General features: G+C 25.6%; 4 long non-coding RNA genes across 4 annotated transcripts; 2 read left to right on the top strand and 2 right to left on the bottom strand.

Annotated features, from left to right (window-relative positions):
• The first annotated feature begins 737 nt into the window (after positions 1-737).
• On the top strand, positions 738-1,489 carry LOC135930701 (uncharacterized). The gene is made up of 3 exons (XR_010572861.1): positions 738-831; positions 1,144-1,342; positions 1,388-1,489. It is a non-coding gene; the product is annotated as an uncharacterized LOC135930701 (long non-coding RNA).
• Positions 1,490-1,769: 280 nt separating this feature from the next.
• LOC135930700 (uncharacterized) lies at positions 1,770-2,488 on the bottom strand. The gene is made up of 3 exons (XR_010572860.1): positions 2,100-2,488; positions 1,945-2,055; positions 1,770-1,905 (listed from the first exon to the last, which is right to left on the bottom strand). It is a non-coding gene; the product is annotated as an uncharacterized LOC135930700 (long non-coding RNA).
• Positions 2,489-9,894: 7,406 nt separating this feature from the next.
• On the top strand, positions 9,895-10,646 carry LOC135930703 (uncharacterized). The gene is made up of 3 exons (XR_010572863.1): positions 9,895-9,988; positions 10,301-10,499; positions 10,545-10,646. It is a non-coding gene; the product is annotated as an uncharacterized LOC135930703 (long non-coding RNA).
• Positions 10,647-10,926: 280 nt separating this feature from the next.
• On the bottom strand, positions 10,927-11,645 carry LOC135930699 (uncharacterized). Its single transcript, XR_010572859.1, has 3 exons — positions 11,257-11,645; positions 11,102-11,212; positions 10,927-11,062 (listed from the first exon to the last, which is right to left on the bottom strand). It is a non-coding gene; the product is annotated as an uncharacterized LOC135930699 (long non-coding RNA).
• Between the last annotated feature and the right edge of the window lie 3,417 nt (positions 11,646-15,062).

Genomic DNA, 15,062 nt, shown 5'->3' on the forward strand with positions numbered 1-15,062 from the left:
CTATATTATGTAATAAACACAACAACAAAACTTTTTTCTTAGAGTAAATAAACATTTTTGTCTATTAAAAATTTCCTTTTATGGGAATATAATAAAACTTTTCTAGTGCTTCTTCCGAACGCGGGATTAGCATTGCTGGAAGATTTTTAAAACAAAGAAGAACGTGTTAGAATCCATAAAATGTCGATTCATTATTATTTTTGCATTATAATTACATATAATATTTATTTTATATTTATTTTTTTTTTCATAAATATTCAATTTGATCAAATAAATTTTCCATAATTTACATTGATTATTTTTATACTTATATTAATTTCCTAAATTATAAACTTTTTGTAGAGGTGTAATGCTGAAATATTTTTATTAGATGCTTAAAAAAATAAAAGAATGACCATAATTAAATTTTATAAGCGGGCTTGGGTTAAAATTTTTTTATAAATAATGGGCGGGTGGGTAAAAACTTTTAGACTAATGGGCGGACGGGCTGGCTGGTAAGGAATTTAGACAAATGGGCGGGGTGGGCGGGTATATATTTTTTAAAACTATGGGTGGGCTTGGCGGGCTTTTGGTCCAAAAACCCGCCCAATGCTGACTTCTTGTGTATATAACATTATAGGGATAGGCACTTATTTATCACGTATCACGTTTAAATGCATAAAAAGGAGAAGGACTCCAAAAATAAGAAATAATACCAATGACATTAATACTATAGACTGCCGATCGTAATGCTAAAATCAAATTTGAAGTGGCAAAAATTGAAGTGACTGGTGGCCATTTTGTGTTTGTATCTTTTACGAAAGAAGCATATGATAATTTCATAAATTTCAGGTATATTTTTATTATGTTTATATTTATAATATATATATTCTAATTAAACACCAATTTATTATTTACCTTATATATTATAGTATATATGAATCAAATAAAGTTCACTACTGAATATTTTACTTGAAATATTTCTGCTCTTTATTAACATTTGCAATTTATTATTTAATAATAAATATCTTTTATAAGAATTCAATTTAATATTTTTTAATTACTAAAAGATTTAAAATGGTAGTATATTGCTGAGGAAGCAAAATTTCCTTTCATAAGTATATCTCAAATTAATTGTTCTATTGTAAAAATTATTTATGGCAGATTTCCTATGAAAGATAAAATATTATTACAAAAGTGGACCCATGCTGTGAAGAGAGAGAACTTCAATGTAACAAAATATAGTAAATTATGTTCAAAGCATTTTACACCAGATTCATTTATTTCATCTGTTACAAATCATGTTCAATTAAGAGTGGGAGCAATACCATCAATTTTTAATTTTCCAAAGCATCTTCTAAAAGTAACAAAATAATGAATAATAAATTATAACATGCAGGTTTCTTAGAAGCCAGATTAATTCAAATATAAATTTTTAATTTTCCAAAGCATCTTCTAAAAGTAACAAAATAATGAATAATAAATTATAACATGCAGATTTCTTAGAAGCCAGATTAATTCAAATATACATGAATATTTTTTTTATAGAAATCAATTCTAGATTTCTTTTGTATTTTTATAATTTATGTCTTTTATGTTTTATTTTTGCTTATAATTATGTTATTCCTTTATAAATATAAACTATCCATTTCTAAATATATTTCTTTATTTAAATTTAATTCATTAAAGTATAAAAATCAATAATGTAAATATATATCATGAAAAATACAAATAATATATATTATGTTATATTTACATCAAATAAAATAATTGTATTATTATAATTAATATCGCGAAAAGAAAATATTAATCTTATAAATCAATAATAAATACAAATAATATATATATGTTATATTTATGTCTAATAAAATTAATTTATTATAACTAATAAAGTCATTAGAAATTTTCAGATAATTTGTTCTTCACCTATAAATATTTAAGTTAAATAACATATTTTTATATTACTTGGTTTATTGCCCTTGAAAAAGTACAACCTTGTTTAGTTTTTGCCTGATATTTAATTGTAATTTTTGATTTACTTTATTACCAAAATGATGCATTCTTATGTGCAGGTATCTGAAAATAAATTTTTATTAAAATCAAGTAAATATTATATATACCTTTTTATTATAAGTCTTATTATAATTTGATAATGACTTAACCCTGCCTCTTGATCAAACATATGATCTTGCAGGTCACTAAGGATATTTGTGCCTAATATTTTTGACAATATTAGACATTCTATTTTTTTAACAGCATGTCTTTTGCTTATTTCATCTACTTTTTCAAAGGCCCTGAATGAGCTCTCTGTTATTTTGCATAAATTTGACACGCTTTGGGATGGTATTATCAATCCACCATAATTCTTAATTTTTATTAATGTATAATTATTGTCGTTTGCGGAATTAAATTAGGGAATGCAAACAGATATCACATCTAACTTTCTTTTCTTCATATTCAGCAGAGTGACCTTTATTTGATTCATATATACTATAATATATAAGGTAAATAATAAATTGGTGTTTAATTAGAATATATATATACATTATAAATATAAACATAATAAAAATATATCTGAAATTTATGAAATTATCATATGGTTCTTTCGTAAAAGATACAAACACAAAATGGCCACCAGCCACTTCAATTTTTGCCACTTCAAATATATTAATAGGCAGTCTATAGTATTAATGTCATTGAATAATACAGATGCAATTACAGGTGCGGCAATTGTAATCACTTATCTTGTAGTACAACATTCACAGAGATACTTATCATCACAATGTTGGTAGAATCTTTTACCCATAATAAATGAAAACTATAGTTGTAGAACAAAAATAAGCAAGGCTATCATCAATGTTTTAGGACCTAAATCCAGGAGGTCAATTCTTGACGTTTTGAAAGATGGGCATACATATGCAATTCTAACAGATGCATCTAATAAGGAAATATTAAAATATTTCTCTTGATCCTCCGCTATTTCAACAAAATTAAGGTCGTTTCAATAAAACTATTGCATTTTTTCCCTCAAATAGTGAAAAATCCAAAGACATAGCTAGCAGATTGATTATCAATAAATTGCATGTTAGATTTCTGATCTGATAATGCCTCGGTGAATTTGGTAAAAACAGAGTGTATTTACAGAATTGAGTCAGCACAATGTTGGTTGCGATATGTTCCTAATAGCCGCCATCGATAGAATTTTAAAATTTTATAAACCTTTAAAAAAATATCTCTTAAATAAAAATTATAAAAGCTGTCCTAACATTTTGAAAATTTTTTCCAATAATGAATGGCAGGGCGCAGGGGTATATTTAGGTATTATTTCACATGTAGGAAATCTACTACACTGTAAATGTGCAGTTGCAATCAGAAGAATCTTAACAAAGATTCACAAAATTATTCTGCAGATGTGGTCATCTTTACAGTTAAAAATTGATAATAAATTTTATGGCGGGATTGCTAAACCTAATTATATTTTATTTGAGATTTAAATAATAGAACTAAATGTGTACCGTCGTTATTGAGATATTTATAAAATTCCTGGCATGACATATTATATATTTGTTTAACCATTAGTGTAAATTCATATCAACAAAGATTTATCTAGGCAAGTTCATCAATTTCTATTTCGGTGTAAGATTAATTGCACTATCGAAGCCTGATACTGATTGGCTAATTGCAGTAGGTTCATATTTTAGGAGACTAATAGCAAAGATAATTATGAGCGGATCAAACCTTTCAAAAATTTTCCAGATTTATCATATGGGCTTTGACACTAACGAGGATTGCGAAATAGCCTCTTTAAGCTCTCATATCGAAAATACTCCATCAGACGCCATAGCCTTGAGGCTATTTTTTAAAATACTTTTTATCTATCTAAATAAGTTTTTTTATCAAAGATTGATAAATGTAAAATTTAACAGACATATAAATGTAGAACCTCTCAAATTTGGGATACATATAATTTATTCCAGGTAAAGTATACAAGGTGACTCTTTTGGTTCTCTCATTTTTAGTTTAGGAATACATATTTATTAATTCTTTAAAAACTCTTTTTAATTTAATCATAAATATATATTTAGATTATGTCACTATCAGCGGACCATCTAAAAAATATTTTAGCATCAATATAATATATAGAGCTGAATTCTTTAAAAGACCTTACTCTATATAAATAAGGCTAAATCTGAAATACTTTTTAAATTCAAATCCCTTCTAAGTATTAGAGGTTTAAAATTATTAAAGAAAGTGATATAAATCTTACTAGTTTACCTATAAGCAGTTTCCCATACTATGAGGTGTTGGTGGGTAATTTAAAGGAAATACCTCCACACCAAAGTATATTCTTTTAAACATTTTAAATTATGAAATCATTATTATGAAGTTTTTAAAAATATATTAGAAAATATTCGAAAAAATTGTGAGATTTTAACTGGGGGTTTTCGTAATTACGAAATGGGAGGTTTCGAATTATATCCATGAAACCTATCTTATTATTAAATCATATTTAAATTAAATTTTATAAATAAAAATATCAATAATCGTAAAAACTAAATAAAAAATAACATGATGAATGTAATGTTATTAAGATTAAGGTTAATTTATTGTAAGGTAATTAAAAAATAAGATTAAAAAAAGGGGGGGGGGTAAAGTAGGTATAAATTATTATATTATAAAAATAATAAAAATTAAATTAAAGGAATTGATAAGGTTGGACTATCATCAAAAAAAATTTTTGGGGGACTTATCAAGCCTATTATGATATTCTAAAAGTTAAAAAATAACTATTAAGATTAAGGTTAATTAATTGTAAGGTAATTAAAAAATAAGATTAAAAAAGGGGGGGAAAGGAAGGTACAGTGGCGTAGCTACGGGGGTGGTTTTCGGGTTTGGACCCCTCCCAGAGCAAAATTTTTTTTTAGATTATACGTTCAAAAGACTTAAAAGTGATTTTATATCGATATATTTTTCTGGTTTTGATGTTTGTGGAAGGATATTATATTACTATTGTAATTATTCTGGATAGTATTATTGTAAAGTCATTGAGAATAATATACTAAATTATAATAACATATTATTGATGCACCCTGATTTTATATGTATGGACCCCCTCTAAGGAAAATTTCTAGCTACGCCACTGGGAAGGTATAAATTATTATATTGTAAAAATAATAAAAATTAAATTAAAGGAATTGATAAGTTTTTGAGAAATAGTGGTTAATAGATAATAGAGATAGAAAGAAAATAATGAGATAATTAAATTTAGTGATAAATAAATTCATTAAGGGAGGGGAAAAAAAATAAAGAAAGAGTTATTTATAAGGATTGGAGATTACAAATAGGTTAGGATAAGAATATTTAAATATTTGTATATACTTGGTTATCTTCTTAATTATTGGTTATGAAAGAAAAATATGAGTATAAAAAATTGTAATGTAAGTACTGACAAAAGTTGTGAGTATGTTCAAAACAAATATACAAGTTGAGTATCTTGTAGAGATTTCATTAATGTGTAATTGATAATATGAGATGAAAATTGATAAAGTAATCTAAAAAATAAAGAAAGGATTAAGTGAAATAAAAAGTTTCATTCATATTTACAAAGCTGAGGGAATATTGTTTTTATCAATTCAAAGACGATTTTTCAAATCTCTCAATCCATGTTAGGTATGTGTACACCATCAATTCTCGAAATTCCATTCATCTGTTTGTAAAAATAAATAAATAAAATCAACAAATAAAAAAAATAAAAAAAATTACGTAATGATGACATGACGTAGCGATGACATGACGTCACGATGACGTAGTGAGGACATCGGAAAATTATAATATAGATTATTAGTAGGAATTATTCTCAATTATTCCTATTTAATAAAATTTCCTAGTGGAATAATGAAGAAATATTTTATATCTCTAAATTGTTGTTAACGGCTGTTTTTATTCGAATAACTTCTTAATACAAAATTTATTTCCGAAAATTGTTATATGATGGACGAAGAAAGTATTTATTTTTATATGCAATTTATAACACATATACAATTATAATAAACTAGTAGCCATTTCGTCAAGAATGACGGGCGAACCAGATATTTCTCCTTCGTTTGATGATGGAGAAATCATAAATTTTACTTTTTGCAAAAACTTTTTGTTTAAAAATTTGTTGTTGGTATATTTGTCTTCTACATGATACTATATATATATGCTTCTACATTATCTTACTAATAAAATTTTTTATCTTTTATCCATAGTTAGATTTTACAAAATAAATTTAATATTCTATCTTTTTTAATTTATGGTTAGATAAAATTTTTGAATTGAATCGAATCAAATAATCATTTTATTATTCGTACGAATACGAATAATGAATGGTTTAAACGAATACGAATAATGAATTGTTTGGTTTAAACGAATAATGAATGATTTGGTTTAAACGAATACGAATAATGAATTATTCGATTTAAACGAATATGAATTATTCGATTTAAACGAATACGAATAATTCCATTATTCTATTCGGTTCGTATTTTTGTTGGTATAATTATATAGTTGAATCGACAAATTTCGATTTATATTTTTTGTCTTAAGTAGAAGCCTTCTTTTGGATCACCTGTGATCAAAAGTAACCTTTGTTCTATTGTTAATTATTTATCGGCTTAGGGTCCAAATGATCCATAGGTGTCTGAGACTAGACCAAACAAAGGAATATTAAGGTGGCTATATTTATTTGTTTTTATATTTTCAGCTTTCATGATGAAATTGACAGAAAAAGATCTGGCGATACGATTTACACATGTATAACTCCAAGCGACGGGTATACCTTGGTTCCATTTAAGGGTGGGACGGGGGGTAATTAAACCATTTTTCACAAACTAGATTGTCATAATTCCCCGAAAAATTAAAATTTTTACCAAGTTTCTCCCGCAATTGATCATACATACACCGTTTTCTTTAAAAGTCAAAACAAATCTTTTCATTTTCAGGAATTCTTAATATCTTATATCATAGGCGTAGTCAGGATTTTCCTAAGGGGGGAGAATTAAAAATTAATTGGGGCTATGCCCCCTGACCCCATTTTAGGCTAGTCTTCAGTCCGCTTTTGCCCGGCCTTCGGCCGGGTTACCTTAGTCTATATGGTCTATATATAGTTATAAAATATTTTTACAAGATAGGAGGTTAATTTTAATAAAAAAAAATAATCCTGGAACAAATATGAAATATATTTGTATTAGTTTATATAAAATATAATAAATTAATATGTATATACATTAATATAAAGGCATGGTAATAATTTATTCCAAAAACAAGTATAAGAAATTTATTTATAAAAGTAAGTAGACATATAGTTGATATTCCTCTATTATATAGAATTAGTTACAAAATACTAGGTAAAATTCCACTTTTGCGACATATTTGACAGTTAGAGAATATATTACAGTTAATATTTTAACAAATTTTACTAATCAATGCTCTTGATAATAAATATAGCAACAATTTGCATTTATTTATTTAACGCCATCTTTTTATTTTAAATAAAAAATGATATTAAAAATTAATCTTTATATTGTTCATTCCACAATGTCTTTCGAAGATATTTTCTGATGTCCTTATCAATATTTTATAGTTTTTTGTAAAATATATAATTCGCTATATTGGTAAAAATTACTTGATTGTCATATGATAATTGATAAAATTAGATATACTGTAAATCTACGACATATAATATTCCACTGTTTGTATTGTGCTTTAATTTTTTTAATTTAATTTATGATTTAATTATATCAATAGTTTTATTATTATATTTTACTTTTATTAAGATAAATAAATTAAAATTACTCACTTTATAAAAAATTATATTTGATATATTATATTATTTAGTAATTTTATGGATCTATTATTAATAATTATAATACATTTCCCTTTTGTATTAAAACTTATCTTTGGCTTATTTTCCATTTCTTAAAAAACATTTTTGGTCTTTTTTTATATATAAATGCTTTTTTCCAAAAGTGTATAAATTATGATGAATAGTTTTATAAACAAATATCAACTTTTAAATTCTTTCTTTCAAATAAATGTTCAAGATATATGCATACATTTTTGGGGGTGAAGGAGTGGAGGGGGGACTAGGGGATATTTTTTATTAGCTTAAAATGATATTCACAAAAAGTGATAAATTTCTGAAGGGAGGGGGGGATTTTCCTTTGCCCACCCCCCTGGCTACGACTATGTCTTATATACTATAAATTTATAATCTTTTAAATTATCACAATTTATTCTCTTGTGATTTATTATGTTATTCAAATTAGTTTTTCTAAAATTCGCACTTTTAATTTAAAATAACATATATTATATGTATTTTATTTTCCAAATTTTAACAACTTATTTCTAAATAATAAATTATTTATTGTTATTATAATTATATAGCAGACATGTCAAATCCAAATATTCATAAAACTTTTTTTATGGTCTGAACCCCGGGTGGGTCATGGTTGCCAGGTCGAAATTTTCAAATTGCCGGAGAAATTTGGATTATGCGGGAGAAATATGAAAATTGCGGTAGAAAAAAAATTGCTAAAAAATTTTTTTTCGCGGGCTTTGGTTTTCGGCAGGGATTTTGAATTGACTCAATTATCCGCCTATTATATTTTATAATTAGTTTATATAAATACAAAGTCGGTAACTATTTTTCAAAATAAAATAACATCTTGATTTATTAAAATAAATTTATAAAAACACCAACGATCTTTTTTAAATTAAAAGAATGTAAACAAGATAAAATTTTATAAAAAAAAAATTTAATTTTACAATTAAAAATATATTTTATGCGAATGTCCCGCAAAACGACCGATTGGAAATCTACCGTGTGTGTATATGAGGTCTGCATTGAGCGGGGTTTCGGCCCGCCCTCCCACGCACGGCCATCTAAGTGAGCGGGCGTATGGGCGAGTAAAAAAATTTTTAAGAATGAGCAGGTAGATAGGCGAGTTAAAAAATTTAAACTATGGGCGGGCTGGGCGGGCAGGTTAAGAAATTTAAACAATGGGCGGGCAGGTTAAGGAAATTTAAAATTTTTGTTCAAAAACAAACTAAAAAAAATAATTGTTTAAATGATCTATAACAATATTTCTTTTTTTATTGTACCAATCGTTTTTTTAAGTGAAGAACATTTACTTAACTATATTATGTAATAAACACAACAACAAAACTTTTTTCTTAGAGTAAATAAACATTTTTGTCTATTAAAAATTTCCTTTTATGGGAATATAATAAAACTTTTCTAGTGCTTCTTCCGAACGCGGGATTAGCATTGCTGGAAGATTTTTAAAACAAAGAAGAACGTGTTAGAATCCATAAAATGTCGATTCATTATTATTTTTGCATTATAATTACATATAATATTTATTTTATATTTATTTTTTTTTTCATAAATATTCAATTTGATCAAATAAATTTTCCATAATTTACATTGATTATTTTTATACTTATATTAATTTCCTAAATTATAAACTTTTTGTAGAGGTGTAATGCTGAAATATTTTTATTAGATGCTTAAAAAAATAAAAGAATGACCATAATTAAATTTTATAAGCGGGCTTGGGTTAAAATTTTTTTATAAATAATGGGCGGGTGGGTAAAAACTTTTAGACTAATGGGCGGACGGGCTGGCTGGTAAGGAATTTAGACAAATGGGCGGGGTGGGCGGGTATATATTTTTTAAAACTATGGGTGGGCTTGGCGGGCTTTTGGTCCAAAAACCCGCCCAATGCTGACTTCTTGTGTATATAACATTATAGGGATAGGCACTTATTTATCACGTATCACGTTTAAATGCATAAAAAGGAGAAGGACTCCAAAAATAAGAAATAATACCAATGACATTAATACTATAGACTGCCGATCGTAATGCTAAAATCAAATTTGAAGTGGCAAAAATTGAAGTGACTGGTGGCCATTTTGTGTTTGTATCTTTTACGAAAGAAGCATATGATAATTTCATAAATTTCAGGTATATTTTTATTATGTTTATATTTATAATATATATATTCTAATTAAACACCAATTTATTATTTACCTTATATATTATAGTATATATGAATCAAATAAAGTTCACTACTGAATATTTTACTTGAAATATTTCTGCTCTTTATTAACATTTGCAATTTATTATTTAATAATAAATATCTTTTATAAGAATTCAATTTAATATTTTTTAATTACTAAAAGATTTAAAATGGTAGTATATTGCTGAGGAAGCAAAATTTCCTTTCATAAGTATATCTCAAATTAATTGTTCTATTGTAAAAATTATTTATGGCAGATTTCCTATGAAAGATAAAATATTATTACAAAAGTGGACCCATGCTGTGAAGAGAGAGAACTTCAATGTAACAAAATATAGTAAATTATGTTCAAAGCATTTTACACCAGATTCATTTATTTCATCTGTTACAAATCATGTTCAATTAAGAGTGGGAGCAATACCATCAATTTTTAATTTTCCAAAGCATCTTCTAAAAGTAACAAAATAATGAATAATAAATTATAACATGCAGGTTTCTTAGAAGCCAGATTAATTCAAATATAAATTTTTAATTTTCCAAAGCATCTTCTAAAAGTAACAAAATAATGAATAATAAATTATAACATGCAGATTTCTTAGAAGCCAGATTAATTCAAATATACATGAATATTTTTTTTATAGAAATCAATTCTAGATTTCTTTTGTATTTTTATAATTTATGTCTTTTATGTTTTATTTTTGCTTATAATTATGTTATTCCTTTATAAATATAAACTATCCATTTCTAAATATATTTCTTTATTTAAATTTAATTCATTAAAGTATAAAAATCAATAATGTAAATATATATCATGAAAAATACAAATAATATATATTATGTTATATTTACATCAAATAAAATAATTGTATTATTATAATTAATATCGCGAAAAGAAAATATTAATCTTATAAATCAATAATAAATACAAATAATATATATATGTTATATTTATGTCTAATAAAATTAATTTATTATAACTAATAAAGTCATTAGAAATTTTCAGATAATTTGTTCTTCACCTATAAATATTTAAGTTAAATAACATATTTTTATATTACTTGGTTTATTGCCCTTGAAAAAGTACAACCTTGTTTAGTTTTTGCCTGATATTTAATTGTAATTTTTGATTTACTTTATTACCAAAATGATGCATTCTTATGTGCAGGTATCTGAAAATAAATTTTTATTAAAATCAAGTAAATATTATATATACCTTTTTATTATAAGTCTTATTATAATTTGATAATGACTTAACCCTGCCTCTTGATCAAACATATGATCTTGCAGGTCACTAAGGATATTTGTGCCTAATATTTTTGACAATATTAGACATTCTATTTTTTTAACAGCATGTCTTTTGCTTATTTCATCTACTTTTTCAAAGGCCCTGAATGAGCTCTCTGTTATTTTGCATAAATTTGACACGCTTTGGGATGGTATTATCAATCCACCATAATTCTTAATTTTTATTAATGTATAATTATTGTCGTTTGCGGAATTAAATTAGGGAATGCAAACAGATATCACATCTAACTTTCTTTTCTTCATATTCAGCAGAGTGACCTTTATTTGATTCATATATACTATAATATATAAGGTAAATAATAAATTGGTGTTTAATTAGAATATATATATACATTATAAATATAAACATAATAAAAATATATCTGAAATTTATGAAATTATCATATGGTTCTTTCGTAAAAGATACAAACACAAAATGGCCACCAGCCACTTCAATTTTTGCCACTTCAAATATATTAATAGGCAGTCTATAGTATTAATGTCATTGAATAATACAGATGCAATTACAGGTGCGGCAATTGTAATCACTTATCTTGTAGTACAACATTCACAGAGATACTTATCATCACAATGTTGGTAGAATCTTTTACCCATAATAAATGAAAACTATAGTTGTAGAACAAAAATAAGCAAGGCTATCATCAATGTTTTAGGACCTAAATCCAGGAGGTCAATTCTTGACGTTTTGAAAGATGGGCATACATATGCAATTCTAACAGATGCATCTAATAAGGAAATATTAAAATATTTCTCTTGATCCTCCGCTATTTCAACAAAATTAAGGTCGTTTCAATAAAACTATTGCATTTTTTCCCTCAAATAGTGAAAAATCCAAAGACATAGCTAGCAGATTGATTATCAATAAATTGCATGTTAGATTTCTGATCTGATAATGCCTCGGTGAATTTGGTAAAAACAGAGTGTATTTACAGAATTGAGTCAGCACAATGTTGGTTGCGATATGTTCCTAATAGCCGCCATCGATAGAATTTTAAAATTTTATAAACCTTTAAAAAAATATCTCTTAAATAAAAATTATAAAAGCTGTCCTAACATTTTGAAAATTTTTTCCAATAATGAATGGCAGGGCGCAGGGGTATATTTAGGTATTATTTCACATGTAGGAAATCTACTACACTGTAAATGTGCAGTTGCAATCAGAAGAATCTTAACAAAGATTCACAAAATTATTCTGCAGATGTGGTCATCTTTACAGTTAAAAATTGATAATAAATTTTATGGCGGGATTGCTAAACCTAATTATATTTTATTTGAGATTTAAATAATAGAACTAAATGTGTACCGTCGTTATTGAGATATTTATAAAATTCCTGGCATGACATATTATATATTTGTTTAACCATTAGTGTAAATTCATATCAACAAAGATTTATCTAGGCAAGTTCATCAATTTCTATTTCGGTGTAAGATTAATTGCACTATCGAAGCCTGATACTGATTGGCTAATTGCAGTAGGTTCATATTTTAGGAGACTAATAGCAAAGATAATTATGAGCGGATCAAACCTTTCAAAAATTTTCCAGATTTATCATATGGGCTTTGACACTAACGAGGATTGCGAAATAGCCTCTTTAAGCTCTCATATCGAAAATACTCCATCAGACGCCATAGCCTTGAGGCTATTTTTTAAAATACTTTTTATCTATCTAAATAAGTTTTTTTATCAAAGATTGATAAATGTAAAATTTAACAGACATATAAATGTAGAACCTCTCAAATTTGGGATACATATAATTTATTCCAGGTAAAGTATACAAGGTGACTCTTTTGGTTCTCTCATTTTTAGTTTAGGAATACATATTTATTAATTCTTTAAAAACTCTTTTTAATTTAATCATAAATATATATTTAGATTATGTCACTATCAGCGGACCATCTAAAAAATATTTTAGCATCAATATAATATATAGAGCTGAATTCTTTAAAAGACCTTACTCTATATAAATAAGGCTAAATCTGAAATACTTTTTAAATTCAAATCCCTTCTAAGTATTAGAGGTTTAAAATTATTAAAGAAAGTGATATAAATCTTACTAGTTTACCTATAAGCAGTTTCCCATACTATGAGGTGTTGGTGGGTAATTTAAAGGAAATACCTCCACACCAAAGTATATTCTTTTAAACATTTTAAATTATGAAATCATTATTATGAAGTTTTTAAAAATATATTAGAAAATATTCGAAAAAATTGTGAGATTTTAACTGGGGGTTTTCGTAATTACGAAATGGGAGGTTTCGAATTATATCCATGAAACCTATCTTATTATTAAATCATATTTAAATTAAATTTTATAAATAAAAATATCAATAATCGTAAAAACTAAATAAAAAATAACATGATGAATGTAATGTTATTAAGATTAAGGTTAATTTATTGTAAGGTAATTAAAAAATAAGATTAAAAAAAGGGGGGGGGGTAAAGTAGGTATAAATTATTATATTATAAAAATAATAAAAATTAAATTAAAGGAATTGATAAGGTTGGACTATCATCAAAAAAAATTTTTGGGGGACTTATCAAGCCTATTATGATATTCTAAAAGTTAAAAAATAACTATTAAGATTAAGGTTAATTAATTGTAAGGTAATTAAAAAATAAGATTAAAAAAGGGGGGGAAAGGAAGGTACAGTGGCGTAGCTACGGGGGTGGTTTTCGGGTTTGGACCCCTCCCAGAGCAAAATTTTTTTTTAGATTATACGTTCAAAAGACTTAAAAGTGATTTTATATCGATATATTTTTCTGGTTTTGATGTTTGTGGAAGGATATTATATTACTATTGTAATTATTCTGGATAGTATTATTGTAAAGTCATTGAGAATAATATACTAAATTATAATAACATATTATTGATGCACCCTGATTTTATATGTATGGACCCCCTCTAAGGAAAATTTCTAGCTACGCCACTGGGAAGGTATAAATTATTATATTGTAAAAATAATAAAAATTAAATTAAAGGAATTGATAAGTTTTTGAGAAATAGTGGTTAATAGATAATAGAGATAGAAAGAAAATAATGAGATAATTAAATTTAGTGATAAATAAATTCATTAAGGGAGGGGAAAAAAAATAAAGAAAGAGTTATTTATAAGGATTGGAGATTACAAATAGGTTAGGATAAGAATATTTAAATATTTGTATATACTTGGTTATCTTCTTAATTATTGGTTATGAAAGAAAAATATGAGTATAAAAAATTGTAATGTAAGTACTGACAAAAGTTGTGAGTATGTTCAAAACAAATATACAAGTTGAGTATCTTGTAGAGATTTCATTAATGTGTAATTGATAATATGAGATGAAAATTGATAAAGTAATCTAAAAAATAAAGAAAGGATTAAGTGAAATAAAAAGTTTCATTCATATTTACAAAGCTGAGGGAATATTGTTTTTATCAATTCAAAGACGATTTTTCAAATCTCTCAATCCATGTTAGGTATGTGTACACCATCAATTCTCGAAATTCCATTCATCTGTTTGTAAAAATAAATAAATAAAATCAACAAATAAAAAAAATAAAAAAAATTACGTAATGATGACATGACGTAGCGATGACATGACGTCACGATGACGTAGTGAGGACATCGGAAAATTATAATATAGATTATTAGTAGGAATTATTCTCAATTATTCCTATTTAATAAAATTTCCTAGTGGAATAATGAAGAAATATTTTATATCTCTAAATTGTT

This window comes from Gordionus sp. m RMFG-2023, unplaced genomic scaffold (genome assembly GCF_954871325.1).
Source record: "Gordionus sp. m RMFG-2023 unplaced genomic scaffold, tfGorSpeb1-WG-v2 contig_317, whole genome shotgun sequence".
NCBI lineage: Eukaryota > Metazoa > Nematomorpha > Gordioida > Chordodea > Parachordodidae > Gordionus > Gordionus sp. m RMFG-2023.